The sequence below is a fragment of the Rhinopithecus roxellana genome, chromosome 16 (assembly GCF_007565055.1).
Source record: "Rhinopithecus roxellana isolate Shanxi Qingling chromosome 16, ASM756505v1, whole genome shotgun sequence".
NCBI lineage: Eukaryota > Metazoa > Chordata > Mammalia > Primates > Cercopithecidae > Rhinopithecus > Rhinopithecus roxellana.
Genome location: NC_044564.1, coordinates 51319060 through 51324760, shown reverse-complemented (window position 1 = coordinate 51324760; position 5701 = coordinate 51319060). Strand labels below are relative to the sequence as shown.

General features: G+C 41.3%; 1 pseudogene across 1 annotated transcript; it reads left to right on the top strand.

Moving 5' to 3' along the window:
• Positions 1-3188: 3188 nt before the first annotated feature.
• LOC104663296 lies at positions 3189-4064 on the top strand (annotated as a pseudogene). Its single transcript, XR_004054008.1, has one exon. The product of XR_004054008.1 is annotated as a V-type proton ATPase subunit D pseudogene (transcript).
• The last annotated feature ends 1637 nt before the right edge of the window (positions 4065-5701 follow it).

Sequence of the window (5701 nt, the reverse complement as noted above, 5' to 3'; positions counted from 1 at the left end):
CTCTTGTTATGTTTTAGTAAAGAGACTAGTGGTATTTTACCCCTGCCCTAGATATATGTGGAACTTTTAACTTGAGAGAGATGATTTAGGGTATCTGGCAGAAGAAATTTCTAAGCAGCAAAGCATTCAAGAGGTGACTTGGGTGCTATTAAAGGCATTCAGTTATATAAGGGAAGCAGAGCATAAAAGTTTGGAAAATTTGCAGCCTGACAATGTGCTAGAAAAGAAAATCCCAATTTCTGAGAAGAAATTCAAGCTGGCTGCAGAAATTTGCATAGGTAACAAGGAGCTGAATGTTAATCCCCAAGACAATGGGGAAAGTGCCTCCAGGGCATGTCAGAGTTCTTCATGGCAACCCCTCCCATCACAGGCCCAGAGGTTGAGGAGGAAAAACTGGTTTTGTGGGCTGGGCCCAGGGTCCCTCTGCTTTATGCAGTCTAGAAACTTCATACCCTGCAACCCAGCCATGAACGAAAAGGGCCAAAGTACAGCTTGGGCTATTGTTTCAGAGGGTGCAAGCCCCAAGCCTTGGTAGCTTCCACATGGCTTTGAACCTGTGGGTGCATAGAAGTCAAGAATTGAGGTTTGGGAGCCTCCACCTAGATTTCAGAAGATGTAGAAGTTTGCTGCAAGGCCAGGTCCCTTCTGGAGAACCTGTGCTAGGGCAGTGTGAAAGGGAAATGTAGGGTTGGAGCCCCCACACAGAGTCCCTACTGGGGCACCATCTAGCAGAGCAGTGAGAAGAGGGTCACTGTCCTTTAGACCCCAGAATGGTAGATCCATGGACGGCTTGCACTGTGCACCTAGAAAAGCCACAGACACTCAGTGTCAGCCTGTGAAAGCAGCTTGGAGAGAGGCTGTACCCTGCAAAGCCTCAGGGGCAGAGCTGCCCAAGAACATAGGAATCCACCTCTTGCATCAGCATGACCTGAATGTGAGACATGGAGGCAAAGGAGATCATTTTGAAGCTTTAAGATTTGACTGTCCCACTGGATTTCAGACTTTCATGGGGCCTGTATCACCCTTGTTTTGGCCAATTTCTCTCATTTGGGATGGCTGTATTTACCCAATGCTGTACCCCCATTGTATCTAGGAAGTAACTAACTTGCTTTTGATTTTACAGGCCCATAGGTGGAAGGGACTTGCCTTGTCTCAGATGAGACTTTGGATTTTGGGCTGTGGACTTTAGAGTTAACACTGAAATGAATTAATGCTGGAATGAATTAAGACTTTGGGACACTGTTGGGAAGCCATGATTCATTTTAAAATGTGAGGACATGAGATTTGGGAGGGGCTAGGGGTGGAATGGTATGGGTTGGCTGTGTCCCCACCCAAATCTCATCTTGGATTCCCATGTATTGTGGGAGGGACCCAGTGGGAGGTAATTGAATCATGGGGGCAGGCCTTTCTCATGCTGTTGTTGTGACAGTGAATAAGTCTCATAAGATCTGATGGTTTTGAAAAGGGGAGTTTCCCTGCACAAGCTCTCTTCTCTTGTCTGCTTCCAGGTGAGACATGCCTTTCACCTTCCGCCATGATTGTGAGGCCTCCCCAGCCATGTGGAACTGTAAGTCCAATAAACCTCTTTCTTTTGCAAATTGCCCAGCAACGTGAAAACAGACTAATACAGTGGGAGATTACTTCTCCATATCCTCTTTGTCTGTCAACCATATCACCTTTCCTGTTTCCTCTCCCCCAAAGGTAACCCATGTCAACCTCTGATTATGATCTAAAAATTATATGTATTTATTTATATAAATACTATTTCTTTATATATTTTGAATATATTAATGCATACACAAGTGTACTAAAGTTTATATTTCTATTGCCATCACCATCTGTAGCTTGTATGATTTGCAGAATTTCATAAACAAAAATACATGAAGTAAAAGGAACCATTATGATGTAAAAGCATATAGATTAGTATTCTGCTTACTACCAGTTTCTTTTTTCTTTTTTCTTTTTTTTTTCTTTGGAGATGGAGTTTCTCTCTTATCGCCCAGGCTGGAATGCAATGGCATGATCTTGGCTCACTGCAACCTCCTCCTCCCGGGTTCAATTGATTCTCCTGCCTCAGCCTCCTGACTAGCTGAGATTACAGGAGTGTGCCACCAGCCCGGCTAATTTTTTTTTTTTTTTTTGAGACGGAGTCTCTCTCTGTCGCCCAGGCTGGAATACAGCGGCGTGATCTCGGCTCACTGCAAGCTCCATCTCCTGGGTTCAGGCCATTCTCCTGCCTCAGCCTCCTGAGTAGCTGGGACTACAGGTGCCTGCCACCATGCCCAGCTAATTTTTTGTATTTTTAGTAGAGATAGGGTTTCACCATGTTAGCCAGGATGGTCTCGATCTCCTGACCTTGTGATCTGCCCACCTCGGCCTCCCAAAGTTCTGGGATCACAGGTGTGAGCCACCGCACACGGCCCTAATTTTTGTATTATTAGGAGAGACATGGTTTCACCATGTTGGCCAGGCTGGTCTTGAACTCCTGACCTGAAGTGATCCACTTACCTTGGTCTCCCAAAGTGCTGAGATTACAGATGTGAGCCACCATACCCAACCTACCAGTGGTATTACCCAGGGATATGAATAGCTAAGCAATACCTTAGGCACAAAGCAGCACTATTATCAAGATGCAATATGTGAACTAATCTTTCTTCTAGCATCAGTTCAGAATTAATTTTAATCTGTGTATTGTATACTGCTGCCAAAAACTCACTAACCACAATTAAATTATGAAAGTACATGTGTAAATTTATGGATAGCAATACACAATCCAAAATATGAGTTTGCTATAAAAATACAATACAAGGGTAGAATCATATTACTTATAAGTAACCAGAACTGTTAATAAGAAATTAATATTAAAATTTACTGAACTTGAACTTTGATATTTCCATAACTGAACTAAACTAATTTAATAAGCCATGCTAACAAGTCTAAAATATCAAAGGAGAATAAGGTTAAAGTTTATTATTACACATAGAAGCTACAGCTAATCAACATACTTTCTTATATTTCTTGATAATACATTGAATTTACCTTTCGAGCATGTTTTGAAGAGGTAGTCAATCTTTATGTCCCTTTTGAAGATATGATGAAATAGTTACATCTCTATTATGGAATAACATGAAGTGGTTTAAAAAATGAATGATGGGCTGCCTCTTAGCAACGAGAGGGGTCAAGTGACACAACCAGCTGACTCCCGTAGAGGAAGTCACTGTGGGGGCCAGTTCTGGAGCTGTTGTAGCCTCAGTTGCCCGGCCGGGGACCCGAGCTGAACAGTTATCTTCAGAATGTCGGGCAAAGACCGAACTGAAATCTTTCCCTCGCGAATGGCACAGACCATCATGAAGGCTTGTTTAAAGGTAGCACAGACAGGTAGAAACCTCCTGAAGAAAAAATCTGATGCCTTAACTCTTCGATTTCGACAGATCCTAAAGAAGGCAATAGAGACTAAAATGTTGATGGGCCAAGTGATGAGAGAAGCTACCTTTTCACTAGCTGAAGCCAAGTTCACAGCAGGTGACTTCAGCACTACAGTTATCCAAAATGTAAATAAAGCCCAAGTGAAGATTTGAGAGAAGAAAGATAATGTAGCAGGTGTTACTTTGCCAGTATTTGAACATTACCATGAAGGAACTGACAGTTATGAACTGACTGGTTTAGCCAGAGGTGGGTTTAACACTTGGCTAAATTAAAGAGGAATTACGCCAAAGCAGTGGAACTACTGGTGGAACTAGCTTCGCTGCAGACTTCTTTTGTTACTTTGGATGAAGCTATTAAGATAACCAACAGGCAAGTAAATGCCATTGAACATGTCATCATTCCCCGGATTGAACGTACTCTTGTTTATATCATCACAGAGCTGGATGAGAGAGACCAAGAAGAGTGCTATAGGTTAAAGAAAATACAGCAGAAGAAAAAGATTCTAAAGGAAAAGTCTGAGAAGGACTTGGAACAAAGGAGAGCAGCTGGAGAGGTGTTGGAGCCTGCTAATCTTCTAGCTGAAGAGAAGGATGAGGATCTTCTGTTTGAATAATCTTTCCTGTTCTGGTTCTTTTAGAAACCCTAACACTGGCTTCATTTTATAATTCAAATTCATTCCTTTATTTATTTATTTATTTATTTATTTATTTATTTATTTATTTATTTTTGTTAAAGTGCTATTTACACACAGTTGTCATTTATTGAGTGCTTTCTATTTGCCAGACACAATGCTAAGCACTGTATATAGTTCTTTTTTTATTATTATTATACTTTAAGTTCTAGGGTACATGTGCATAACGTGCAGGTTTGTTACTTATGTATACTTGTGCCGTGTTGGTGTGCTGCACCCATCAACTCGTCAGCACCCATCAATTCATCATTTATATCAGGTATAACTCCCAATGCAATCCCTCCCCCTCCCCCCTCCCCATGATAGGCCCCAGTATGAGATGTTCCCCTTCCCGAGTCCAAGTGATCTCATTGTTCAGTTCCCACCTATGAGTGAGAACATGCGGTGTTTGGTTTTCTGTTCTTGTGATAGTTTGCTAAGAATGATGGTTTCTAGCTGCATCCATGTCCCTACAAAGGACGCAAACTCATCCTTTTTATGGCTGCATAGTATTCCGTGGTGTATATGTGCCACATTTTCTTAATCCAGTCTGTCACAGATGGACATTTGGGTTGATTCCAAGTCTTTGCTATTGTGAATAGTGCCGCAATAAACATACGTGTGCATGTGTCTTTATAGCAGCATGATTTATATCCCTGATGAACATCGATGCAAAAATCCTCAATAAAATACTGGCAAACCGGATTCAGCAGCACATCAAAAAGCTTATCCACTATGATCAAGTGGGCTTCATCCCTGGGATGCAAGGCTGGTTCAACATTCGCAAATCAATAAACGTAATCCAGCATATAAACAGAACCAAAGACAAGAACCACATGATTATCTCAATAGATGCAGAAAAGGCTTTTGACAAAATTCAACAGCCCTTCATGCTAAAAATGCTCAATAAATTCGGTATTGATGGAACATACCTCAAAATAATAAGAGCTATTTATGACAAACCCACAGCTAATATCATACTGAATGGGCAAAAACTGGAAAAATTCCCTTTGAAAACTGGCACAAGACAGGGATGCCCTCTCTCACCACTCCTATTCAACATAGTGTTGGAAGTTCTGGCTAGGGCAATCAGGCAAGAGAAAGAAATAAAGGGTATTCAGTTAGGAAAAGAAGAAGTCAAATTGTCCCTGTTTGCAGATGACATGATTGTATATTTAGAAAACCCCATTGTCTCAGCCCAAAATCTCCTTAAGCTGATAAGCAACTTCAGCAAGGTCTCAGGATACAAAATTAATGTGCAAAAATCACAAGCATTCTTATACACCAGTAAGAGACAAACAGAGAGCCAAATCATGAATGAACTTCCATTCACAATTGCTTCAAAGAGAATAAAATACCTAGGAATCCAACTTACAAGGGATGTAAAGGACCTCTTCAAGGAGAACTACAAACCACTGCTCAGTGAAATAAAAGGACACAAACAAATGGAAGAACATACCATGCTCATGGATAGGAAGAATCAATATCGTGGCTTCATTTTAATTCATAGTGTGTAGGTTTGCTTTGTCTGGCTATTTGTTTTTTGGCCTAAGAATTTCCGGTTGTAAATTTATCTGGATGTCTGTTTATGGGATTACTTTCGCA